Source organism: Catharus ustulatus, chromosome 10, assembly GCF_009819885.2.
Source record: "Catharus ustulatus isolate bCatUst1 chromosome 10, bCatUst1.pri.v2, whole genome shotgun sequence".
In the NCBI taxonomy this organism is placed as follows: Eukaryota; Metazoa; Chordata; class Aves; order Passeriformes; family Turdidae; genus Catharus; species Catharus ustulatus.
The window spans coordinates 14,535,302-14,562,455 of NC_046230.1; the positions used below are offsets into that span (position 1 = coordinate 14,535,302).

A 27,154-nucleotide genomic window follows, 5' to 3' on the forward strand; every position below is an offset into this window, starting at 1 on the left:
AGAGTCAGCAGAAGCAGGGACAGGAACATTGTCGTGGGCTGAAGGACAGGTGTCTGATAGGGAAGGTAGGGCTCTCTTTTGAAATTTAGAATATAATCCTTCTCTATCCGAATTAGTGCAATTTTGAAATTCAGGGGCTTGCAGGTAAAGGTATGAGAATAGGAATAATAGGTTTTTTACTAGTTTGTATAAAAAGGCAAAACCACCCAATAGTAACTACGGCATCACTAGCAAACAGAACCAAGGACACAGTAACATTGTTCTCGGCCGCAGGCACTTTCCCTTTGGTGTGGTTGCTGTTCCAGTGGGCAGGAATGAGCGAGAAATGGGGGGGTGCTGGACGGCCGTAGCTGCAGAGCGTCCCGGGAAGGCAGCAGGGTGCGGGCTGCTGTGTGGAGAAACGCGGAGCAATCCCGAACAAAGAGCGGTGTCGGGCCAGCCCCGGCCCGGCTCTGAGCAGGGCAGGGAGAGACGGAGTTCAGGATTTACGGGCACACGAGCAGATGGTGCGAGGTGCCTCAGGTGCCGGGGAATTCTCCCCGTAGTAAGCGATAGCCTGGACGGCTTTTTCTGATGTCAGAGAGTGACAGATGTAAAAAAAGATCTGCTACGGCTTTATCCTCTGTTCGGTGTGACTGTCCCTCTGAGAGAACCCTCTAAAAAACGAGAGGGATTTGCCTCTCCCCCCTCCTGGATGCCTCAAGCAATTAGTCATCGGTGCTTTTTTTGCAAATGTAAGGGGGAAATTCTACAAGTAACAAGGAAAGAAAAAGAAAAAAACCTAAGCACCTCAACACTGAGCATTATCCACCTCGAATTTTTTCTCATACTAATATGTTATATCAAATTTAAACTTTTAAATTGAATACATACAAACACAACCTTAATTATATACTTGTATACATGAATACACAGATACAGACATAGTGTCATGGGTAGTTCACCTGGAAATAAAGTTTTGTTTGAGATATGCATTGGGTTTCTCTATTTTTTGCATTACCCACTAGGTAGAGTCTGGGTCCAGCCTATAGGAGATGATAGGGCTGTGTTTCTGTTCTTGGGGCAGTCAGTTTTAGGTCTGCTGCATGCAGCAGGTGAAAGCAAACTGAGGCTTGCATTCTGCTGCTAGGAGAATGGAGAAAAACGTGTTAGCAATGTCAGTGGTGGTGTACCACTTGCTGCCTTGGACTCCAGCTCCTACTGGAGTTCCAACATGTCTGGCATGGCAGCACTCAGCAGTGGAGTCACTTTATTTAAGCTATCATAGTGTACAGTTAATTTTATTTTCTGTTAGACTTGAGCACAGGCTAAATGGGGCTGTTGGAGGATGAGTGAGCCTTGCTGACCAACCCTTGGCTCTCCAGATCACAAATTATCTTGTGGATGGGGATTGCAAGCATCTTCATTTGTTTGATACTGCTGGCAGTGCACAGTTGAGGTGGCAACAGGCACCTGTTGCTCTTTCACTTTCATGTGTCCCACTGCAAATGGGTTTTCTGATAGTCCAGGCAAAGTGTTCAATTGCTTAATGCCCTCTGCCTCTACAGCAGCTATTCCAAAAGCCCACCTGAGTCCCTTTAGGTCTTTGCAGTAACCATTCCTGAGAACGTCTATGCCTAGAATTCACAGAGCCTCTGGGCCAGTCACAACTGGATGTTTCTGCCACTCCCCTCAGCAGAGTCAGTTCCTGTGATCCCCCCACCAACCCAGCAATAGAAACAGGTTCTGCCCCCACATGTCCCCATTGTACACTTGTGCACCAGAATTAACTAATGCCTCACATTTTTGTGGCTCTGAGGTGCCAGGCCATCAGATCTGCACTGTCTAAAAGACCTGGTATTCCCATGCCTCTTCCTGGCTAGAGGCAGGGACCCTCTAGCCCTGCTTAACATTTTTTTCTTTGACATACATACTAGATGTTTTTTTAAGGGGTTCTGACAGATCATCTTCCCTTCTGTTATACCTGGCAGCTTGATTATGGGAGGTTGAGGCTGCCTCCACTTTAGTAGAACTCCCCTGGTTAGTGCTTCCCTTCCTGAGTTGATGCAATTGTGCTGCCAGGACACAAGTGGGTTTGCCATCCCATCTGCCATGAGAGGCCATGAGAAAACTGTTTCTTGTGGAGAAAAAAATCTCCATAGACTGAAGAGAAGTCTGCTCTACCAAGTGAATTGGTGAAAGACATTTTTAGAGATGGTAAATTGACTGGTTCATTTCTGTACATTTTCATTGTGAAAGAAAAGAAGTTGTTGGAGGAGGAAAAATGTTCTGAAAGTTTTATTTTTTTCTTACAGTTTCTAGTAATAAAGCTTTCTTTCTACTCCTTTAAAGTTTGAGCTTGTTTGGCTTTCCTCCTAATCCTAGCTCACAGCAGGAAATGGGTAAATAATTCTAGTGGGTGCACTGGCAATTTGGTTAACACTAAATCCACAACAACACATCCAAAAGAATTCCTCTGAGACTTGCAGTCTTACCTTGCCAGACTTCCATTCTTAGAGAAGGGAGTGAGAAAAAAGCTGTGCTGATAGTATCACCTTTAAAAACCTCCCTCTCCTTTTATGTTTGAGTCCTCCAGAGATGATTTAGCCTACCTCACCCTCAGTTGATTGAGAGCTCTCTTGCAATTGCAGCTTTTTGCTCATGGATTTAAAGGTAGGATTTGACTTACAGTAATTTCACGACTATAAGGCGCACCCTTTTGTCTAAAATTTTTCCCCGAATCCGGTAGTGCGCCTTATAGTCCAATGCACCTCATATGATGTACAAAGTTGCGACATTTACCACCCAGAAGTGGGAGCTCTGATCCGTGGGGGAAGCTGGCAGTGCCGCGGCAGCCCGCGTGGGGATGTGCCTGGGGGCCCGTGGCACCCCCCTGTCGGGTCTGGGCGGGCCTGCGGGCCCATAGCTGGCAGGTGGAGGCAGGGCCAGGGGACCCACGGCGCCGCCCCTCCCGGGGCCAGGCGGGCCCCGGAAACCCGCGCTCCCACCCCTGTCGGGTCTGGGCCGGCCCAGGGGCCAATGGCTGCCGGGTTGAGCAGGGCCTCGGCTAGCAACCGCGCGGGGGGAGCTGCGGGCGGAGCCTTGCTGTAAAAATAAAGTGCGCCTTATAGTCCGGTGCGGCTTATATGAACTACATAGTCGCGAATTTTGCTGACTCCCGGGGGGTGCGACTTATAGTCTGGTGCGCCTTATGGTCGTGAAATTACTGTAATCTTAGCAGACTTGACGTTGTTAGGATTTTGATAAAAGGCAGGTCCCAAGCCCATTTCACAGAGCAATGATCCACTACAGAAGACAGGTAAGACCAGAAAGAAGCTGCAAACACCCAGGCTGAGATATGACACAGGATGTGTCAGCTGTGAAATCTGCACGTGCTTCTGTGTGTTTGATCCCTGTTTGGCAACCACCCCTAGCAGAAAGTAAAGAGCAATTCCCTTGGTATTCGCAGCCATTTAGCTCTCGTCCTTCTCCTCCCTGGCAGTCAGGAAGTTGCCAGGAGGATCCTGGCAGCTGTTCACCCATCCTATCAGCAAGGTTTAAGGATGCTCAGCTCCCTTCTTTCCACCTCACACCCTCTCACAGGAGCTGCTCAATTTACACACCACAGGCAGGGACTCCAAGACACTGCACTGGCCTTGCCATGACCGGGCTACCAGAAGTTATCCACCTACTCAGGTCCTCATCAATACTTTCATTCTACCTTTTCATAAAGGTAAGGTTAAAGAAAAAGCCCATAGGATGTAGTTGATAAAACCAGGATGTGAATAGACTGCACCAGTGTTTCAGAAAAGCACTGAAGGAGGAAGGGTAGTGGTGAAAGCAGGAGTGGAAAAATTTCCTGGCGATTACTTGTGGACTACCACAAAAAATCCACAGAAAATGAGATAAAAGCAGATGTGGAAACCAGGCTAGTGCTGGAGGTCACCTAGAAAGGTGACATTCTTGACTTATTACTTCTAATGGGATAGCAGAGAGAAGCAAGGCTGAAGTGTTGTACTTGCACACAAAGCTATGCTCAAACAGATAAAAGATGATTTGAGGCAAGATGAGTTTGGATTTTTACATTTTAATAAATCTTTGAATTAATTATCACAACAGTTGTTAGTAAGTCTTGATTATACTTGCGGCAAAAGCTGGACAGTGACCAAGGACTCCTTGCCTTCTTTGAGTTCTTTTTAACAGCACCTCTCTTCTAGTATATCTTTGTTTGCCTTTAGAAATTTGGTATGAGTGAAGTGATCAACAATATTGTGGGAAGCAATAGCAATATTGGCAACAACAGTAATACCAAGACCAACCACAAGAGGAATAGTGGCTGGAAGAGCAAGAACCAGCCAGAAGAGGCAAACGGGCCAGAACACCAACAGCGGCTGCTCCAACCCCAGAAATCAGTGGCGAATAAATGGCACGGACTTTCGGTAGTGCTGTCATGGCCTGCAAAGGGAAAGTAAAACACAGGTTAGAGAGATGATAAACACTTATATTTACCCCCAGACATGATGACTGAGAACAGGCAAAGATAGTCAGGGTAATTAAGTCACTGAGAGACACGTGCCCCATAGGGTAAATGGGTAAGACCCAGGTTTGTAGCCCTAGGAGAGGGCACTGTCAGGGTGCACACAGAGCAGAGTGACCCTCCAGCTCCAGGGGCTCTGGGGAGGCCAGAGGCAGCGCTGCTTTGGAGCCCACGCCTGGCACTGGGCTGTGCCCATGCAGGCTGCAGGCTGTGTCCCAGTGCTGGCCTCACAGGCAGCAGCCAGGAGCTGCTCTGGGAGGCACCCAGGGCTCACCCTGTGCCACTCACCTGCTCAGAGACTGCTTCTCCATAGCGGAGCTTGGTCACAAAGTGCTCACAATTTTTGTTGAGCAAACGATATGGCATGACCTTGCCAATCTCGCTTTCAGCACGCCGGATGATCTCCTCCACTGGGAAAGGAGTCCGGCAGAGGTCATACTTGTTGTTGACACGCCAGTTATCATTTCCAGTAGCCTCCTTCAGGCGTTCTTTATCACTTTACTCTTGCCCTTTCCCGAATGTAGTGACACAGAGCCAGTTGACACAGATGAAAAATTTTCACCTGGGAAAGGAATGGAGGTGATAAGGAAGTTAGGCAAATCTTCTCTGTTTCAACCAAATTCTCAGATGACTTTTGGACTGCTCCTGGGAACCTCATCTACACACACAGGGTACACATGGAGCAGCACCTGGAGGTACATAGGGCTCCTGGAGCACCTCAACACCCCCTCTGGATCCTGCCTGGGTACACCAGCCTTACCTGCAATTGTCACATGGATGACATATCCATCCCCACGTAGAGGGCCCAGTGATCGTAATGTCCCCGTTTGATCTCAATCAGGTCCCCAGGCTTTGGGTCATCCCTGACATCTCTCATATCAAGAATGTGCAATTCACCACCTACAGAAGCCTTCATCTGGAAAACACATGGTAAACTCTCAGTAAGAACTTGTGTTTACTATTAGAGAAATTAAAGGTTCAAATAATTTTTCCCATAGAAGCAGTCAATAGGATGAAGTGGATAAAACAAGGATGAGGTAGAAAGATTATACAAGTCCTCAGCAAAGCAGTGGAGGGGAACTGCTGGTGTAAGGAAAGGAAAATTTGCCTTCAAGCGCTCGCAAACTACCACTAAAGTCCTCACAGACAAAAGGCAAAAGCAGATGTGAGAAACAGGCCAGTGCTGCTGGGGACCACCTGGAACTGATGATGTGCTTGACTTGGTATTTCTTCACGGGATGGCAGGGAGAAGCAAGGCCAGAGTGCTGAACTTGCACACAAAGCTATATTCATATAAAACAAAATTCTAGGCATGATGAGTTTGTCTTTTGATATTTTATCAAGAATTTCATTTAATTCTTTCTCTAAGGGTGGCAATAGCAGGGCAGAGACCCCTTTCATCCAGGGAATCCCTGCCTTTCTCTCATCTTTTCCTGATGGTCCACCAGTGCTCTCTTTCTCTCTGGATTTCACCCACAGTGAAGGCAACAGCACAGATCCTACTGACAGCATGCAAACAATTGCCATCTTAGCAGATAAAGGGAAAGCAAAGCTTAGGCTCGAAACACAAGGAGCACTTCCATTTAGCCCCAGGTATGGTAATGGAGAATAGGCACTGATAACCAGAACAAGTAAATCAATGAGAGACGTGTGCCCATGAGCAGAAGGGGTAAGACCCAGGTTTGTAGCCCTAGGAGGTGGCACTCAGTGAGAGGGCACTGTCAGGGTGCACACAGAGCAGAGTGACCCTCCAGCTCCAGGGGCTCTGGGGAGGCCAGAGGCAGCGCTGCTTTGGAGCCCACGGCTGGCACTGGGCTGTGCCCATGCAGGCTGCAGGCTGTGTCCCAGTGCTGGGCTCACAGGCAGCAGCCAGGAGCTGCTCTGGGAGGCACCCAGGGCTCACCCTGTGCCACTCACCTGGCCACCATAGCGGAGTTTTCTCACAAAATCATCAGATTTGAAGTCAAACACATCATATGCTATCTCCTTGGCAATGCAATGCTCAGCCCTCCAGATGATCTCATTCAAGGGCAGAGGAGTGCAGTTCTGGTCATACTTGTTGTTGACAGCCCAGGAATCATCTCCAGCCACCTCCCTCAGGTGCTCCATTTTAACCTTCATGATGAGACTTGTCTCACTTTCAGCTGCCAGAGATGTGGCTCCTTCATCTGGGATAAGAAGGGAGGAGATAAGGCAGGCAGGCAAATCTTCTCTGGCCCCTCCAAAACCTCATATGCCTTTTGGACTGCTCTGGAAACCCTCATCTACACACACAGGGTACTCATGGAGCAGCACCTGGAGGGACACAGGGCTCCTGGAGCACCCAAACACCCCCTCTGCATCCTGCCAGGGTACACCAGCCTTACCTACAGGTGTCACATGGATGACATATCCATCCCCCACGTAGAGGGCCCAGTGAGCGTCATGTCCCCGTTTGATCTCAATCAGGTCCCCAGGCTTTGGGTCACCCTTGTCATCTTTCATATCAGGAATGTGCATTTCACGACCTACAAAGCCTTCAGCGGGAAAACACACAGCAAATTTTAAGTAATAAGTTTGTTTTCTTTTTGAGAAAGTTTAGATTAAAATAATTTTTCCCATAGAAGCAGTCAATAGGATGAAGCTGATAAAACCAGGTTGAGGTAGAGCTTTCACCAGTCCTCTGTAAAGCACTGGGGGTGGACGTGACAGCGTAAGGAAAGGAAGATTTGTGATCAAGAGCTTGCAGAACACCGCTAAAATCATCACAAAAAAAAAGTAAAAGCATATGTGGCAAACAGGTCACTTCTGCTGGAGATCACCTGGAACTGATGATATGCTTGACTTGATATTTCTTCATGGATGGCAGGGAGAAGCAAGGCCAGAATGCTGAAATTGCACACAAACCTATATGCATACAAAACAAAATTCTAGACATTATGAGTTTTATGAGTTTTTTATATTTTACTAGTACTTTCATTTAATTCTTTCTCTAAGGGTGGCAAAAGCAGGGCAGAGACCCCATGCAGCCAGAGAATTCCTGCCTTTATCTGAGCTTTTCCTGATGGCCCATCAGTGATCTCTTTCTCTCTCCAGTAAACCCACTGACACAGTGAAGGCAACAGCACAGATCCTACTTCCAGCATGCATAAAATTGTTATTTTAGCAGATAAAGAGATAGTAAAGCTCAGGTTGGAAACGCGAGGAGAACTTTCATTCAGTTCCAGGTATGGTAATGGAGAACAAGCAGCAATAATCAGGAGAAGTGAATAAAATACAGGCATGTACCGTATAATCCAAACGGCTAATACCTAGGAGGTTGCACCTGCTCCTTGGTGTAGCCCTAGGAGGTGTCACTCAGTGAGAGTGCACTGTCAGGCTGCACACAGAGCAGAGTGACCCTCCAGCTCCAGGGGCTCTGGGGCGGCCAGAGGCAGCGCTGCTTTGGAGCCCACGCCTGGCACTGGGCTGTGCCATGCAGGCTGCAGGCTGTGTCCCAGTGCTGGGCTCACAGGCAGCAGCCAGGAGCTGCTCTGGGAGGCACCCAGGGCTCACCCCTGTGACACTCACCTGCTGAGAGACTGCTTCTCCATAGCGGAGCTCTCTGTCACAAAGTGCTCACAGTTCCTACCAAATGAAACAATACATCACCTTCTTGCCATACAAGCTGCAGCACGAGACATAATCTCCTCCACTGGAAGCGGATTTGGGGGCACATCAGATTTGTTGTTGACACGCCATTTATTACGTCGCACCACCTTCTTCAGGCGCTCCTTCTTCACCATTCTGGTGAATACTGGCACCTCGTGGGCCCCCAGTTTTACCTTGTCTTTACCTGTATATGGAAGGAGGAGATAAGGCAGGAACACAGACACTCTGTCGCCCTTCAAGACCTCAGAGGGGTTTCCTCTGCTCCTGGAAAAGGCTTTTGCACACAAAGTGTCCACCAACTGCTCACGGAGGGAGACAGGGCTCCTGGAGCACCCAAGATTTCCCCTGCACCTCTCCAGTCTACAATATCCTTACCTACAGGTGTCAAATGGATGACATATCCATCCCCCATGTAGAGGGCCCAGTGCTGATGAAATGGCTGGTCAATCTCGATCAGGTCCCCAGGCTGGGGTTTGCTCTTGTTCTGTCCCATCTCAGGAGTGTGCAGTCAGGACGTGCAGCTGTAGCTGGGCTGGCTCAGCACAGAGCAGAGCTCAGCGGGGAGGCGAGGGCTGTGCAGGGGCAGCTGCCGTGGATAAGGTCCTTGGCTGCTTTCTCCTTCTGAGTACAGAAAGGTTAAAGCTGATTGGTTACTGTATAAACCACCCTAACAGTTTGCCCGTGAAAGAGGCTTCAATTTCATTTCCAGGAATTCTAAACCAAGATTTTGATTAGCCGACTAAGCCAATTTTATCTCCAGACACAAGTTTTTTATTTCAACTCTTCTCATTCCCTGCCTGATGGGGTGGACAGGGCACGGAGTGAATGAATGATTGGCTTCTTGGGGTGTGACCTGTTCAGGGCACACAAAACCAGGCAGCCTCTCACAGACAGTTGTTCTGCTCTCACCTCCCCCTAGAGTGCAGCAGTGGATGTAACTAAAGCAACAAAGGATTCTGTGACTCACAAGTGGGATGCAGATTACCTGGCTCCGAAAGCTTGAGGTGTATACTCCAGGTAAAGGACAATAAAGCAGACTTTCCCTTGAAAGTTTTCTTCCAAGACAATCCACACATCGGCTTTGTGACAAGGAAATACTGTGGTTCAGTCCATGGGGAGATGAAGCATGGGTGCCTCACTGCTCATTCTTCACATCCCTCACCCCCAGCACTGCAGGGACCCTGGCTTTGCCTTCCTATTGCCTGGCAGAAGATTGATCTGATGCTGGCACTATGAACGCTTTAGAATCAACATTTGGTCCCTAAAGTTAGAATGGCCACAAGTCTGTGAGTCAAAGTCTCCTGCTGCCTTAGTAATTCTTTAAGCCCCTCAGTGTTTTGGCAGCTCAAAGAATAAAATCCTAAAATGGGCTATGAGTCTGAAGGGATGACAAAAATCATCTAGCAGGTTCGTTCAGGTTCAAGGCCAACAATCACTCCACTTGGAGAGGTGAAGTGGGAAATTTTGGTGGCAGAGTGGAAGAAAGAAGTGACAGAGAAAAAGGCAGCTGGGGTTTTTCTGTCACTGACACTGGGGTCTGCTGCTGACAGAGAGAGTCAGCAGAAGCAGGGACAGGAACATTGTCGTGGGCTGAAGGACAGGTGTCTGATAGGGAAGGTAGGGCTCTCTTTTGAAATTTAGAATATAATCCTTCTCTATCCGAATTAGTGCAATTTTGAAATTCAGGGGCTTGCAGGTAAAGGTATGAGAATAGGAATAATAGGTCTTTTGCTAGTATGTATAAAAAGGCAAAAACACCTAATAGTGCCTACGGCATCACTAGCAAACAGAACCAAGGACACAGTAACATTGTTCTCGGCCGCAGGCACTTTCCTTTGGTGTGGCTGCTGTTCCAGTGGGCAGGAATGAGCGAGAAATGGGGGGTGCTGGACGGGCCGTAGCTGCAGAGCGTCCCGGGAAGGCAGCAGGGTGCGGGCTGCTGTGCGGAGAAACGCGGAGCAATCCCGAAACAAAAGAGCGGTGTTTGGGCCAGCCCCGGCCCGGCTCTGAGCAGGGCAGGGAGAGGCGGAGTTCAGGATTTACGGGCACACGAGTGGATGGTTCTAGGTGCCCCAGGTGCCGGGGAATTCTCCCCGCAGTAAGCGATAGCCTGGACGGCTTTTTCTGATGTCAGAGAGTGACAGATGTAAAAAAAGATCTGCTACGACTTTATCCTCTGTTTGGTGTGACTGTCCCTCTGAGAGAACCCTCTAAAAAACGAGAGGGATTTGCCTCTCCCCCCTCCCGGATGCCTCAAGCAATTAGTCATCGTGTTTTTTTTGCAATCTAAGGGGGGGAAAGTTCTACAAGTAACAAGGAAAGAAAAAAAAAACAGAAAACGAAACACCTCAACACTCAATATTATCCACCTCGAATTTTTCTCATACTAATATGCTATGTCAATATTTAAACTTTTAAATTGAATACATACATGCACGACCTTAATTATATACATATATACATGAATATACAGATACAGATATAGTGGCCATGGGTAGTTCATCTGGAAATAAAGTTTTGTTTGAGATATGCATTGGGTTTCTCTATTTTTGCATTACCCACTAGGTAGAGCCTGGATCAGTCTATAGGAGATGATGGGGCTGTGTTTCTGTTCTTGGGGCAGTCAGTTTTAGGTCTGCTGCATGCAGCAGGTGAAAGCAAACTGAGGCTTGCATTCTGCTGCTAGGAGAATGGAGAAAAACGTGTTAGCGATGTCAGTGTGATGTACCACTTTGCTGCCTTGGACTCCAGCTCCTACTGGAGTTCCAGCATGTCTGGCATGGCAGCACTCAGCAGTGGAGTCACTTTATTTAAGCTATCATAGTGTACAGTTAATTTTTATTTTCTGTTAGACTTGAGCACAGGCTAAATGGGGCTGTTGGAGGACGAGTGGGCCTTGCTGATCCCTCTTGGCTCTCCAGATCACAAATCATCTTGTGGATGGGGATTGCAGCATCTTCAGTTGTTGATACTGCTGGCAGTGCACTGTCAAGGTGGCAACTGGCACCTGTTGCTCTTTCACTTTCATGTGTCCCACTGCAAATGGGTTTTCTGATAGTCCAGGCAAAGTGTTCAATTGCTTATGCCCTCTGCCTCTACAGCAGCTATTCCAAAAGCCCACCTGAGTCCCTTTAGGTCTTTGCAGTAACCATTCCTGAGAAAGTCTATGCCTAGAATTCACAGAGCCTCTGGGCCATTCACAACTGGATGTTTCTGCCACTCCCCTCAGCAGAGTCAGTTCCTGTGATCCCCCCACCAACCCAGCAATAGAAACAGGTTCTGCCCCCACACGTCCCCATTGTACACTTGTGCACCAGAATTAACTAATGCCTCACATTTTTGTGGCTCTGATGTGCCAGGCCATCAGATCTGCACTGTCTAAAAGACCTGGTATTCCATGCCTCTTCCTGGCTAGAGGCAGGGACCCTCTAGCCCTGCTTAACATTTTTTTTCTTTGACATACATACTAGATGTTTTTATAAGGGGGTCTGACAGATCATCTTCCCTTCTGTTATACCTGGCAGCTTGGTTATGGGAGGTTGAGGCTGCCTCCACTTTAGTAGAACTCCCTTGGTTAGTGCTTCCCTTCCTGAGTTGATGCAATTGTGCTGCCAGGACACAGTGGGTTTGCCATCCCATCTGCCATGAGAGGCCATGAAAAAACTGTTTTCTTGTGGAGAAAAAAATCTCCATAGACTGAAGAGAAGTCTGCTCTACCAAGTGAATTTGTGAAAGAACTTTTTAGAGATGGTAAATTGACTGGTTCATTTCTGTACATTGTCATTGTGAAAGAAAAGAAGTTGTTGAGGGAGGAGAAATGTTCTGAAAGTTTTATTTTTCTTCTTAGAGTTTCTAGTAATGAAGTTTTTCTTTGTACCCTTTAAAGTTTGAGCCTGTTTTTCCTTCCTCCTAATCCCATCTCACAGCAGGAAATGGGTAAATAATTCCAGTGAGTGCACTGCCAATTGGCTAACACTAAATCCACAACAACACATCCAAAAGAATTCCTCTGAGACTTGCAGTCTTACCTTGCCAGACTTCCATTCTTAGAGAAGGGAGTGAGAAAAACTTGTAATGATAGTATTACCTTTAAAAACCTCCCTCTCTTTTTCTGTTTGAGTCCTCCAGAGATGATTTAGCCTGCCTCGCCCCCAGTTGATTGAGAGCTCTCTTGCAATTGCAGCTTCTTGCTCATGGATTTAAAGGTAGGATTTGACTTAATCTTAGCAGACTTGACTTTTTTAGGAGTTTTGTTAAAGAGGCAGGTCCCAAGCCCATTTCACAGAGCAGTGATCCACTACAGAAGACAGGTAAGACCAGAAAGAAGTTGCAAGCAGCCAGGCTGAGATATGACACAGGATGTGTCAGTTGTGAAATCTTGCACATGCTTCTGTGTGTTTGATCCTGTTTGGCAACCACCCCTAGCAGAAAGTAAAGAGCAATTCCCTTGGTATTCGCAGCCATTTAGCTCTGCCCCATCCCCTTCTTTGGCAGTCAGGAAGTTGCCAGGAGGATCCTGGCAGCTGTTGGTCCATCCTGTCGGCAAGGTTTAATAATGCTCAGCTCCCTTCTTTCCACCTCACACCCTCTCACAGGAGCTGCTCAATTTACACACCACAGGCAGTAGCTCCAAGACACTGCACTGGCCTTGCCTGCCCTTTTGCAGACTTGGCTACCAGAAGTTATCCACCTACTCAAGTCCTCAGCAATACTTTCATTCTACCTTTCATAAAGGTGAAGTTTACAAGCAATGACTCTCTTAATGAGGTCATAGGATGCAGCTGATGAAACCAGGATGTGAATAGACTGCACCAGTCTTCAGAAAAGCACTGAAGGGGAAGTGGGGTGAGGTAGAAGCAGGAGTAGAAAATTTGCTGACAACTACTTGTGGACCACCACAAAAATCACCACAGACAATGAAAATAAAAGCTGATGTGGAAAACCAGGCTAGTGCTGCTGGGATCACCTAGAAAGGTGACATTCTTGACTTATTACTTCTAATGGGATGGTAGAGAGAAGAAAGGCTGAACTGTTGTACTTGCACACAAAGCTATGTTCAAACAGATAAAACATGATTTGAGGCAAGATGAGTTTGGATATTTACATTTTAATAAGCCTTTAAATGAATTATCACAACAGTTGCTAGTAATATTTATAACACTTGTGGAAAAGGCTGGACAGTGACCAAGGACTCCTTGCTTTCCTTGAGCTCTTTCTAACAGTACGTCTGTTCTAGTGTATAAATCTTTGCCTCCATGAATTTGTCAGAAATTAAGGTATCATATAGATTTCTTATATATATAGTGTAAAGAAAAATAATACCATTAGAAGCTGCAACAGGAAGAGCGGCAACAGGAAAAGTAAGACCTGCGAGAATAGAAAGCCCAAGAGTTCCCGCCCCAGTCATCACTGAATCAACAGTGGTACGGATCTTTTCAAGTGCTGTCATGGCCTGTAAAAGGAAAATAAAACACAGGTTAGAGATATGATAAATAATTATATTTAGCCCCCGAAATTATAACTGAAACAGACAGAGATAATGAGTGTGATATATGTTGTTATAATTCGTATTTATAATATACGGAGGTTGTATAAAATAAAGAAATAAGTAAGAAAACCTTCAGACACTGCCACCCGCATCCAGAGCCATAAACAAAGGCCTTAATTAGCATATCAGCAAACCTAGCTCAACGATAAGAACTTGTCAAGCACCACATATCAGACAGCCGATCACCTCCATCGGTTCCCGTAATCGAGAAACAGCACTCCCAAGGAAAATTACACATCAATATGGAGCAGACACAGCCTCATCAGAATTCATTGATGCGCAGGAAGAACCTTTGTCCAGGGTAGCACCAGGAAAAGGATTTAATCTAAATATGAGAATCCGCAACAGAAACAAAGGAAACTCTTGCCTCAGGCCAGAAAAACTGTATAAAACCTGGACTGCCCGAGATGGCAGTGTGAACACAGGGGGATCTGATGCGATAGAGGTCAGATCAGCGTGTGTGATCATCCAGCACTGATTCCCGGGCTCGGTGCCGTCCTGTTTCGTTTGTGGCTTCCCAAGACCATATTTCGGTCGCAAAAATAAAATTTGCTGTTTTACTATTTAATTCAGCTTTGATTCGGTTTTATCTATAACAATCTGGTGACCCCGACGTGATCCTGATTTGGGGTTCGGGTGGGACCCACTTTCCATCCAGGAGGTGCCTCGCTGACTTCAGCGACCTGGCGGGATCGGGGAACTCCCCAGAACTAGTCAGGAACCCGAACTAAAACCAGAAACCACAATTGAAAAGGGGGAAGACGGGCTCAGAGCTCTCAGATAACCGCGGCATCTTTGTTTCACTCATAAAACTCGACGTGCACGAAGAATCCACGCAGGAAAAGGAGCCGTAAGTATTGCGTGGTTGAGTGAGGTGTGACTGAGCGCGTGGGTGGGACGTCATCTGATCACGGAGCGAGTCCAGACCCTGAAATCGCAGTTCCACCATCCCGCGAGGGACGTGGTCGGTTGAGAGGGAAGAGAATGTTATGTGTAAGAACTCTTTCTCGCGTGTCAAGCCTAAAACTAAGGATGTTTTGGGGGTCAGTCATGGGGGGATCGGGAGGGAGGTAGGTTTCCTAGGATTTGGAAACTGGTAGACATCTTGGTCCAGGGGCTAGTTCAAGCCTAGGAAAAGAGAGCTCGTCTCCTTTCGAAAAGCTCCATGGAATGGTTCTCTGTGTGAGGTGAGTAGATTGGAAAAATTTAAATAAATAAAGTTTAAACTGCAGTTCAATACTCAGATTCAGAAGGTCCTGGCGTGAAACACAGTAAGAAGGTATACTAAGGTAGCTTGGGATTTTTTATTTTTAAAAGAAATAGGGCAGAAAAAGAGCAAACCCCAGGAAAAACCCTGGAGAAGTCGAAAAAGAAAAAAGGGGTAAGTTGCCCGAAATAACAAGGGACAGCCCGCTGGTTTGGATGATAGAACACTGGGAGGGGAGTCCCAACAAGAGAAATAAGTCTAAAGAAAAATTAATCCATTATTGCATAGAGAAGAGGACGGGAGGGAGGCGGGGGCAACTGCGGGTCCCCTGTGTCCTCTATTTCCAGAGTGGGAGGGGCGGGCAGTAAAGGTGATCGGGAGGATGTATCGACGGCGGCAGCGGGGGCGAGTGGTGTCTGTGTTACGGCAGGGTTGGTGGAAAGGAGAGTGTGCAAAGATATGAGTGAGGGAATGAACAGCCAGACCGAGCGCAGAGGTGCGGGTCTGGGAGCGTGGCCTGTGGGGGCTGGGGGAGGCTGAAGGGTCGCGGGGACTCAGCGTTGGAGCAGGAGCGGCAGTGACCGCTGGTCCCTGCGAGACTGCGGGATGCTCGGCTGGCTGCCTGTGCTGCTGCTGGGGCCCTGCCGCTGAGAGCACCGGTGGGGGAGGAGCGGCGTTTAAACTGCAACAGGACAGGGACTGGCCCTCGGATACAGTGTCTGATAGAGAAGGGGAGAACAAGGGTAGAGAAATATCTGAGAAATGCGAATTGTATGCAGAAAAATTAAGCTTCTGTTTTCTTGTGAATTCTGCTAGAAAATAAAAGTAATACAGAAAAGGTTGTGAAGGTTTGCTGAATGTGTGAAATGAGTTTAAAAAGCATGAGTTTCAGATTGTGTTTGTAATTTACTGGGAAGGTATTTAACAATACATTGAAGAGTATAGTAAAAAGCTAAAAGAAAAGAGGAAGAGAAAAATGGTTTGTGAATTAAAGCTTCCACGTGCCAGCATGGACTGCTTTGGATTTTGCTTCCTTCTTTTTAGCAGCAGTTACTGCTTGTTTAAGCCTTAAGGAAGAAGGATTCAGGGCTTGGACAGCCCCCTTCCTTTATTCCAAGTTGAGATTTTGAGTGCTTGAAAGAGCAGTCAGGGCAATCTGTGGAGATGCTGCGGAATTTACACTCCTCATGTGTGCTATTATCTGTAAATCAATTCCACTCCCCGGCACGCTAGAGCGAAATGCCTGGGGGAAAAGGGGCAGGTCTGGCCCTTCCCAGGGAATGTGTGCTGGTGCTTTAGCTGTTGCTAGAAGATGTGCAGGGACAGCGCTGAAGTGATTTAAGTTGTGAACAGAGCAGCTGAAAAGGGTGTTACTGTTATATTTTGCTCCTCTCAGAGAAATTCAGCACCTTTTGAGGAGAGGGGCTTCCTCACGGATAGTGCTGGGAAATGTCCTGGCATTTAAAGTGAAAACCAATAGTACTGCTCCACTGTAGAGATGAAACCTCCTTCCCAGGTGCTGTGTGAGTGCAGGGTCCCAGCTCCAGCAGCTCTTCCCAGCCCTCTGGAGCTGTGTGTGCAATGCTGGTAGTGGCACTAGTCTCCCTGTACTCCCCAGGACTGTCAGGGCCAGTGAGACATTTGGATTTCTAATATGGTTTAGTTGAATTAACCCTATTCATTGGCAAAAGCTGAATTAGGATGGTCTTAGGAGTGTTTCACATGTGTAGCTAACCCTAAACCAATGAAGTTGCAGTTGTTTTTGGTATGTGTGAAAAGGGTGTAGAAAAGAGCATCCTGCTCTGCGTCTACCTTCTTCCCACCATCCTGAAGGAATTTATCTTAAATCCAGAACTGTCTGGATGTGATGTGTGGCAAGTGCAAAGCAGGTTGTAGAGCTAAAGGTTTTGTAGGAGCTGTTGGTGTGTGGATTTTCCTTTCTCAAAAACCTGTGCTTTGGTTTTTCCTTTTCTTTAGCCTGTTTAAGTTGAGAAGAGATGTACATTTTGGTAGGGTAAGAAAAAATGGTCCAGGAAAGAATCTGGGGGACAGAGGTCAGAAATGGGATGTTTGGTCCTGGAAGAGGATGTAGTGTCCTTTGGATCATTCTGGCTGCAGTAGAGTGTCCCTGTGGGAGCAGAGAGTGGCTGTGTAGAGGTGGAGGAGAAGTTTCATGAAGAGAAAATTGGGATATGAGAACATAGATGGGAAAACATGGGAAATATTTAAATCAGAGTCCCTCAATGTGAGTTGGTCAGTTCAAGCATGTGAATTTTATACAGTTTTACAAACATTAAAAAAGATTAAAAGGAAAGAGAAGAACAATATTTACAGACTCAAAATATGCCTTTGGGGTGGTTCATACTTTTAGGAAAATTTGGAAAGAAAGAGACTAATAAATACTCCAGGACAGGGACTGCTCCATGGAGAAATAATAAAGCAAATCCTAGAGGCTGTCCAAGAGCCAAAAGCAATCTCGGTCGTGCATGTGAAGAGACATCAAACAGGAATACAATTTCGGATTAGAGGAAACAGTTTAGCAGATAAGAAAGCAAAAAGTGCAGCACTACTAACAGTAAGTACCCCAGAACTCGGAGAAAGTGGAACTCAGGGACATCCCCCTTGTCCCTCCCAAAAAGAGATTAAAGAATACAAAAGATAGGAGTACATTAGAAGAAGGTAAATGGAAATTACCAGATGGGAAGGAATTAACATCTAAGGATTATACCAGAAAAATTCTAAAAAGACTACATTTGCAAACACATTGGGGATCACAGGCTCTGGCAGAACAATTTCTGAGATCCTTTGGTGTAAGGGGATTTATGAATTAGTTAAACAGGAAGTCCAGGGGTGCCTGATATGCTAAAAGGTTCACAAAGCCAGGACATGACAGGTAATTTGGGGTAGTTGCCCTATAGCCTATCGTCTGTTTGAAAGAATCCAAGTGGATTTCACTGAGTTACCAAAGGTTGGGAGGTATAAATTCTTGCTGGTACTAGTAGACAAACTAACTTATTGGGTAGAAGTTTGCCCAAGCTCGAGGGCTACAGCCCAGACAGTATCTAAATTCCTTCTGGAGGAAATCATCCCCCGGTATGGTATAATCAACTATATAGACTCAGACCAAGGAACACATTTCACCTCAAAGGTTATTAAACAACTGGCTGAAGCCCTAGGAATTTGGTGGGAATATCATACACCATGGCATTCCCAGAGTTCTGGACAAGCTGAGAGAATGAATCAGACCTTAAAGGCTCAACTATCAAAATTAAAGATAGAAACAAAAATGTCCTGGCCAAAATTCCTCCCCTTAGCATTATCAAATATTAGGACGATGCCTCACTCTGAGACAGGGCTATCTCCTTTTAAAGTTTATATGAGATGCCTTATGACCATGGGATGCCAGTGGGACATCCAAAATTAAAAGATAGACAAATACAACCCTACTTGATAACAATAAATACAAATTTACAGGAATTGCAAAAACAGGGAATTGTCACACAAAATGCTCCTTTGGGGTTCGCCATACACAAAATACAGCCAGGAGATCGGGTCCTCATTAAAACCTGGAAAGAGGTTTCTCTCTCTCCTCACTGGGAAGGTGCTTTTTTGTCCTTTTAACCACAGACACAGCAGTCCGGACAGCAGAAAAAGGCTGGACACATGACTCCAGAGTGAAAACCAGAAACACCCAAGTGCAAAGTGGCTTCCTCCCCTGGAGACCTCAAGATAAAATTGCCCCAACAAGCCGATGATCAGCCTAGACCAGATAAGGTGAATAGCTTCTGGATGCAGGTGTTTTCCTTTTGTTCGTTTCAAGTACCAAATCTGTTGTGGGGTTTGGGTTACACATTGTGTACGGGGGGTCCAAACTGGAGGGCTCTGTACTAAGTGTTTTGAAAAAGAACTGTCTCTGATCGAATTCTAGCACTCGCCACTGAATTGAATATTGTTGAAGTAGATTCTCTAGAGTGGTTTCTCTTATATCAACACAGGATTAGTGGGAAACTAAATTGCAGGGCTGATATTTTAAGAGTAGAGTGTTGGAGAACAAATAAAGTACCTTGTTGGATGGACACGATAAAATTATTGAGGTGGGATGTCTTTAAGAGACGATATGCAGCTCGGACTTTGCATTGGTCCCCTGAAGAATACCTCTGCTGCCAAGAAGATGGTTTGCCTCACCGCTAGCAGCAAACTAGCGGGCGTAGTGGGGAATCCTGGTGAGCCTGAGTCTAGTCATGTTCCCACCGATTAACGCATACCCAAGGAACTCTGCAAACCCCGAGGCACAAAGCCGTAACAATGAGTGTGGGGGATGTCCACTAATTAGCACCCCGACTCACTCTGTCCTGGCCAACTGCACCCGTAAAGAAAAGCAGGAGTACAGAACATTTAACGGCACTCAGTATGTGAGGTGTAAATGGGGAAAGAAAATGATATGCTATGGTCTCAAGGCAAGACATGGGAAAGGGCAGTCAGAGATATTTGCTCACAATATCCAGGAGAGAAATGCCAATCAAACACCTCTTCCCACTTGTGGGCAATGCAATCGCTCGGTGTGGGTAGGGGGAAAACAAAAGTCGGTATATGTAGCTTATTTTCAGATGAATGAGTTATGCTATGACTATACCCAATTAGATATGTGTGTCATGGAAGGGAAAACGTATTGGGTGGGCAAAAATCTTAAGTTTGAGAATGGATTGATCTCAGACAGTAAACCAATCATCATCGACCTACTTGAAGAAAATGACAAACGGGTTTGTGCTCAATTCAATAACACTTTTTGTTTCTCCAGAAACAAGGAAGGCATGGATCCTGAAAGCAAGATAGAACAAATTGCCTTAGAAACAAAAAGACAAGAGTCAGAAATGGGAAAGAGGAGACTAGAACAGGAAAGGTTGAGAACCTTAAGTGAGCAATATGATTTACTAGAAAAACAGTACGACAATTTTGGTTTGCCAAGATCGGACAAAAATTTGTTTCTCGATTTGATGCAAGAAATTGCAACTGAATTAAGATTTTCCAACTGCTAGTTTGTGGAAGACTCAAGTCAGCAGAAAAATGGCCCTGGAAAGGTGAGAGTTTAACTCCAGAGCAGCTCCTAAGGTGGGACAAAACACGACTCTCAAAGTCACTCCAAAAATGCAAAGGTTGGGTCTTAGATAAAAGAGCGATTGAAACAATTCATATCAGTTGGGAGGGCAAGAAATATACAGAGGTGGTGGGATACATCCCGTGCATCTCCACCCTAGCAGTAAACTCAAACAACAAAAGCAAAACTTGGAAACCGGAACCCCCTGCTGGGTACTGGAGCCTAAAAAGAGAGAATAATTGTAAATGGAGTGACAAAATTGGGCTTTGTTGGAACAAAGGCTCTGGAGCTAGCCCTTACCAGTCATTAGGGGAGTTAAGTACTTATTGGACCAAACCAGAAAACACAGAAATTACCTGGAAAGCTCCTGAGAGGATATACTGGGAGAGTAAATGGAAAAGCATCCAAATTACTGAAACTGGGAGAAGGGGAGGTGGATACCAATGCAGTAAAAGCACTTGCAAACTTTGAAGAGCAAATGGGGAAAAATAAACTCCCTTACATAGATTATCGAGAAGAGTCAATAGAGAACGGGATAGAAGAGATAAATCTGAAGAAAATTAAGAAGGGAACACGAATTAATTTGTTTATATAGAAGGGGGTGATTGTGATATATGTTGTTATAATTCGTGTTTATATATAAGATGGTTGTATAAAATAAAGAAATAAGTGAGAAAACCTTTCAGACACTGCCACCCGCGAGCCATAAACAAAGGCCTTAACTAGCATATCAACAAATCTAGCTCAATGATCCTGAAAAAGACAGGAAAAGATCATCAATAAAGAACTTGTCAAGTACCACATATCAGACAGCCTTTCACCTCCACTGGTTCCATACGGGAGAAACAGCACTCTCAAGGAAAATTACACATCAATATGGAGCAGACACAGCCCTCATCAGAATTCATCGATGCGCAGGAAGGACCTTTGTCCAGGGCAGCACCAGAAAAAGGATTTAATCTAAATATGAGAATCTGCAGCAGGAAACAAAGGAAACTCTTGCCTCAGGTCAGAAAAACTATATAAAAGCTGGGCTCCCCAGATGGCAGCGTGATGACAGGGGGATCTGATGCGATAGAGGTCAGATCAGCGTGTGTGATCACCCGGCACTGATTCCTGGGCTCGGTGCCATCCTATTTCGTTTGTGGCTTCCCAAGACCATATTTTCGGTCACAAAAATAAAATTTGCTGTTTCACTATTTAATTCAGCTTGATTCGGTTTTTATATATAACAATTAAATCAATGAGAGCCATGTGCCCCATGAGCAGAAGGGGTAAGACCCCCGTGAGCAGAAGGGGTAAGACCCAGGTTTGTAGCCTTAGGAGGTGGCACTCAGTGAGAGGGCACTGTCAGGCTGCACACAGAGCAGAGTGACCCTCCAGCTCCAGGGGCTCTGGGGAGGCCAGAGGCAGCGCTGCTTTGGAGCCCACGCCTGGCACTGGGCTGTGCCCATGCAGGCTGCAGGCTGTGTCCCAGTGCTGGGCTCACAGGCAGCAGCCAGGAGCTGCTCTGGGAGGCACCCGGGGCTCACCCTGTGCCACTCAACCTGCTCAGACACTGCTTCTCCATAGCGGAGCTTGGTCACAAAATGCTCACAGTTCTTGTACAACAAAAAATAGGGCACAATCCTGCCAACCTGGCATTCAGCACGCCAGATGATCTCCTCCACAGGGAAAGGAATGAGGACATTGTCATACTTGTTGTTGACACGCCAGTTATCCTTTCCAGCAGCCTTGTCCAAGAGGTCTTTCTCTACCTTTGCCTTTTTAAAGAGTAATGTCATGCTGCCGGCTGACGAAGGTGGAGAATTTTCACCTGGGGAAGTCAGGGAGGAGATAAGGCAGGCAGGCAAATCTTCTGTGGCCCATCCAAAACTTCAGATGGCTTCTGGATTGCTCCTAGAAACCTCATCTACACACACAGTGTCCAAGTGGAGCAGCACCTGGGGGGAGAGTGTGCTCCTGGAGCACCTCAACACCCCTCTGCATCCTGCCAGGGTACACCAGCCTTACCTATAGGTGTCACATGGATGACATATCCATCTCCCACGTAGAGGGCCCAGTGCTGGTAATGTGGCCGGTCGATCTCGATCAGGTCCCCAGGCATGGGGTATTCCTTGAAATTTCTCGTATCAAGAATGTGCGGTTCACCATCTAGAAAAGCCCTCTGCTGGAAAACACAGTTAAATGCTCAGCAATAAACTAAGTTTACTTTCTGAGAAAGTTTAGGTTAAAACAAATTTTTCTATAGAAAAAATCTAGAAGAATGTAGCTGTTAAAACCAGGATGAGGTAGAAAGCTCACACCAGTCCTCAGTAAAGCACTGGAGAGTACGCGGCAGAGTAAGCAAAGGAAAATTAGTTTTCAAGTGCTTGCAGACTACCACTAAAATCATCACAGACAAAAAGTAAAAGCAGATGTGACGAAACAGTTCAGTGCTTCCAGGGATCACCTTGAATTGATTTTATGCTTGACTTGGTATATCTTAATCGGGATGGCAAGGGAGAAGCAAGGCCAGAATGTTATGCTTACAATCACATATAGAAGATTCTAGGCATGATGAGTTTGGGTTTTTCTGTTTTATTAAGGCTTTCATCTAATTCTTTCGATAAGGGTGGCAAAAGCAGGGCAGACAATGCAGCCAGGGAATCCCTGCCTTTCTCTGAGTTTTTCCTGATGGCCCATCAGTGCTCTCTTTCTCTCTGGATTTCACCCCATAAGCCAACTGACACAGTGAAGGCAACACCACAGATCCTACTGCCAGCATGCGAACAATTGCTATCTAGCAGATAAAGGGAAATAAAACTCAGGCTGGAAACACGTAGAGCACTTTTATTTACCCCCAGGTATGGGAATGGAGAATAAGCAGCAATAATCAGGAGAATTAAATCAACAAGAGCCATGGGTCCCATGAGCAGAAGGGTAAGACCCAGATTTGTAGCCCTAGGAGGTGTCACTCAGTGAGAGGGCACTGTCAGGTTGCACACAGAGCAGAGTGACCCTCCAGCTCCAGGGGCTCTGGGGAGGCCAGAGGCAGCGCTGCTTTGAGCCCACGCCTGGCCACTGGGCTGTGCCCATGCAGGCTGCAGGCTGTGTCCCAGTGCTGGGCTCACAGGCAGCAGCCAGGAGCTGCTCTGGGAGGCACCCAGGGCTCACCCTGTGCCACTCACCTGCTCAGAGACTGCTTCTCCATAGCGGAGCTCTGTCACAAATTACTCAGAACTTCTACCAAACAAACAATATGTCACCTTCCTTGCCCACATAAGCTGCAGCACGCTGGATGATCTGCTTCACTGGTAGAGGAGTTTGGTACTCATCAGACTTGTTGTTGACATGCCATTTATGATTTCCCACCACCTCTTTCAGGAGCTGCCTCTTCACTGTACTGGTAAAAACCGGCAGGTTGTAGGTTCCCAGCATTATCTTTGGTTTATCTGTATATGGAAGGGAGAAGACAAGGCAGGAAGACAGATCCTCTCTGGTCCCTCCAAGACCTTAGAGGGGTTTCCTCTGCTCCTGGAAAGGGCTTTTACACACAAAGGGTCCATCTCCCATGGAGGGAGAAACGGTTACCAAAAGCACTGCGAGAAGACCTCTGCAACTCGCCGGTCAGAAATACACTTACCTACAGGTGTCAAGTTTATGACAACTCCAACCCCCAAGTAGAGGGCCCAGTGCTGATGAAATGGCTGATCGATCTCGATCAGGTCCCCAGGCTGGGGTTTGCTGTTCTCCTGTCCCATCTCAGGAGTGTGCAGTGAGGACGTGCAGCTGTAGCTGGGCCGGCTGAGCGCAGGGCAGAGCGCAGCGGGGAGGCGAGGGCTGTGCAGGGGCAGCTGCCGGGAGCGCAGGCACGGAGGGTGTCAGTGGCGGCCCCGAGGGCAGCGGCTGCGGGAGCGGCGGCCCCGCTGGCACCCAGCGCATCCGGCCGAGGCCGAGCCCGGCCCGGCTGTGTGTGCAGCTGCTGCCGCCGGCCGCGCCTGCCCCCGGCCGCCCGCGGTGCCCGCGCTCCCCTCCCGGCCGCGCTCCCTTCGGGGCTCCGCTGCCGCCGGCGCCGGGCCCGCTCCGCTGCCCAAAGGCGGCTGCCCGGGGGTGCCCGCGGTGCCCAGCCCGTGCCCAGCCCCTGGGGCACCTCCGACCCGTGCCCGGCACAGCCGCGCCCGCCGCCGGCAGCGAGCAGGGGCTGCATCCTGCTGGGAAACGCCCGCTCGCATCGCCCGAGATCCGCTCACCCCAGCGCCTGCCCCGCTGCTGCCGTGGGTGAAGTCCCGGGCTGGGGTCTCACTATAAATACCATACCAGAGGAAGTTGCGTAATTCCTGCTGGGCCCACTGCCAGCACTGCCCCGGAGCTCTCCTGTCAGTCATTGGATGACCCCCAGCTACTGGGAAGGCCGTACTACAATGTGTGGTGCCAAAAATCATGCTTGGACTGGAAAATCTCTTCTTGTACCCGACAAAACCAGGCCACTGCCTCATTGCATGGAGACTCTTTTCCAGAGAGGCCCTCCTGTGCAGTGATGGGCAACTGACCCTGTGCATTTTCAATCCACAGAGCATTATCTATCAGAACAACGACCTCTGTGTGCTGAGTAAATCCTGCCTTGAGGACCAGTCAGTCAGCACCACAAATGGCAGGTGATGCTGCTGAGACAGTTGAAGTGGCTTTGTGTAAATGCAAAAGACTTTGCAGCAAAAAGCATGGATTAGATTGATGTTAAGATCAACTGCAAATGCAGTGAAGAGGACCAGGTGAGATTCTGACACTGGGCTCCAGGATTTACAATGCTGGGGCTTCACTAACTTGCACTGAATCAACCAAGATTTTCATCCTCTCATGTGCTCCAAATCCAGATGGCTGAAATGCCTAAAAAGCCCTTCCATTTAGGGACACACTGTGCTTGTGCTGGTTGTGCCCCACAGCACAGGCAAGGATTGTTCTCTCAGCTGTTGGGAGAAGAACAGCCTTGACTTTACTCCATGGTAACTCGTGCGGGTCTGAGGCCATGCCTACGTTTCCTAGAAAGGCTCAGGAGTGTTGAATACAGCAAGTGATGGATTCTGCTGCTCCTCCTCACATTCTCAGATTGCACTTCAGGCCGTGTTCCACCAAATCCTGTCAATGCTCCCACCGGGCTCCATGGAAAGGCAGCCCCACAATGAGCAACATCACCCTGACTGCAAAGAGAAGCACGGTGCAAATGCTGACTGCCACATTCCTTGAAATATTACAGCTTAGATGAACAGCAAGACATTCTCCAAAGGAGGTAATTTCAGTATTCTTCTCTTAGAGGATGAAGTAGAGATGCGGAAGGTCCATATGCTGCCTTCATGCAGAGCTTCTTTAGCAGTGTGTGGAGACAGAATGCTCTGAGTACAGGAAGGTAAAAGCTCATGGGTTGCTGCATAACCACTTAATTAGCTATGAAAGAAGCTTTGATTCAATTTCCAGGAATCCAAAAATTAGTTTCAGCTTCATTTGATTATAACTTGCTTTTCTCTATTGAAACTAAGAGCTTTATTCAGATGTAATAATAATGGGCAGTACAAAATAAGAAGAAGCCTTGGCTTGGTTATTTAAAGCATTGTAAAACTGCCATTTAAAAAAGGATTGAATTAATTTTCTGTTTTGCTTTGCATGCTTGCACAGCTTTTGATGCACCTACTAAACCTACTCATCAGCAGAGTATAGCACAAGTGTATTTTAGAAAGGGGAAAAATAGTTATAAAATTGCTATTTTTAAGTGCTATTTTTCACCTCCTAATTTCCTTTTCTCCTCTGCCATATACACAAGATATTTTCTTTTTCCTGTGTAAATAAGGACACACTGCAGGACTGATCTTCCTCTACAGAGGACAAAACAAACATCTATTGGATGAGAGGGAAAACAATCATGGATAGTTACTTGCTGAGTTTGCATATAGAAATGCCCTGCATGTATTTCTGCATACAGGATATTGTTGTGTCATCTGTGTCCACTTCACTGGGCTATGGATGCTACAGAGGTGTTTTTAAAATGGGACACACCTATGAATACTGGCACTCTAAACAGGTATGTGCCTGTATTTCTAGTGAAGTATGTTTGAAACCCTACAAAATTCATGAAAAGTTCCAGGGCTATTGAAACTGGTTAGATTTGGTGTTACCAACCTTTCAGTGCCCTCTGCAGAGAAGTTTTGAAGACAACTCCAGTGTGGAACTCTGAAAAGTTTATTTGATTTGAACTTTGCATTTCTATCCGAGGCTGAAACTTCATGTTTGAAATACTACAGGTAGTGCCTGGAGGCAGACTGATCTTCATGAGGTGATGGTAGCTCAGTCCAGATACAGCTTCAGTGTCTGAGGACTGGCACCCGGATTCAGTGTCTGTCTCTTTGCTCTGGTGAGTGTCGAAGAATGCATTAAATTTTCAATGAGGGACCGAAATTTGTGAGATGAGTAATTAATTTCACTTCCAACCTTTATGCAGAAAACACTTTCATTGGCTATTTTAGTCCCACTAATAGAATAATCTGTCACCACTTCAGAGAAGCCGAGTGGTGAGTAAGTCTCTGAAAAACTTAATCTAAACATTTTGCTGTTAGTTATGTGCTACAGTAACCAAAATTATGCTCTCAGATGTCTGTGGGGCTTGTGTCTTGTTTTAACATAAACCATAAGAGTGAGTGGTGACAGTTGTTATAAGACTGATGGAATGTAGAATAGCTAAAATATGGAAGTACGAGGAAATCAAACCATCATTTTAGCAGTACTCTGAGGCTGATTACTGCTGACCTCACAGACCATTAGGTTTTCTTTCTTCCAAATAAATATCATATTCACAGTGATTTTCTTAAATCAAAAAATATCACAGACTTTTATGCTACTTCAGTCTTCTCCCTCCCCCCGTTTGGATACTGTCTGCTGAGCAGCAGTGTAAGATCAGAAAGGTCTAACCTCGGTTAGATGGCTGTTCAAAAGGTCTAACCTTGGTTAGATGGCTGTTCCGGGAAATCACACAACTTACAGTCTGGCTTTTGGTTTACAATATAGTTGCTGACAGAGAGGAATTGGCTATCAGCATTTTCTAGTTACAGACATGGATAAGCTGATAAACTGTTCCCTGGAAGCCAGGAGTAACAACCGTGTCCTGGGATGCCTCAGGCACAGCATTGCCAG

The 27,154-nt window shown here is 46.7% G+C and overlaps 1 protein-coding gene and 1 long non-coding RNA gene across 3 annotated transcripts in view; both read right to left on the bottom strand.

Annotated features, from left to right (window-relative positions):
* The window catches only part of LOC117000800, a 140,244-nt gene that overhangs the window by 54,953 nt on the left and 58,137 nt on the right, over positions 1–27,154 (bottom strand). The gene's annotated exons all lie outside the window — the stretch shown is intronic.
* LOC117000811 lies at positions 23,288–24,273 on the bottom strand. Its single transcript, XR_004418856.1, has 3 exons — positions 24,229–24,273; positions 23,622–23,832; positions 23,288–23,430 (listed from the first exon to the last, which is right to left on the bottom strand). It is a non-coding gene; the product is annotated as an uncharacterized LOC117000811 (long non-coding RNA).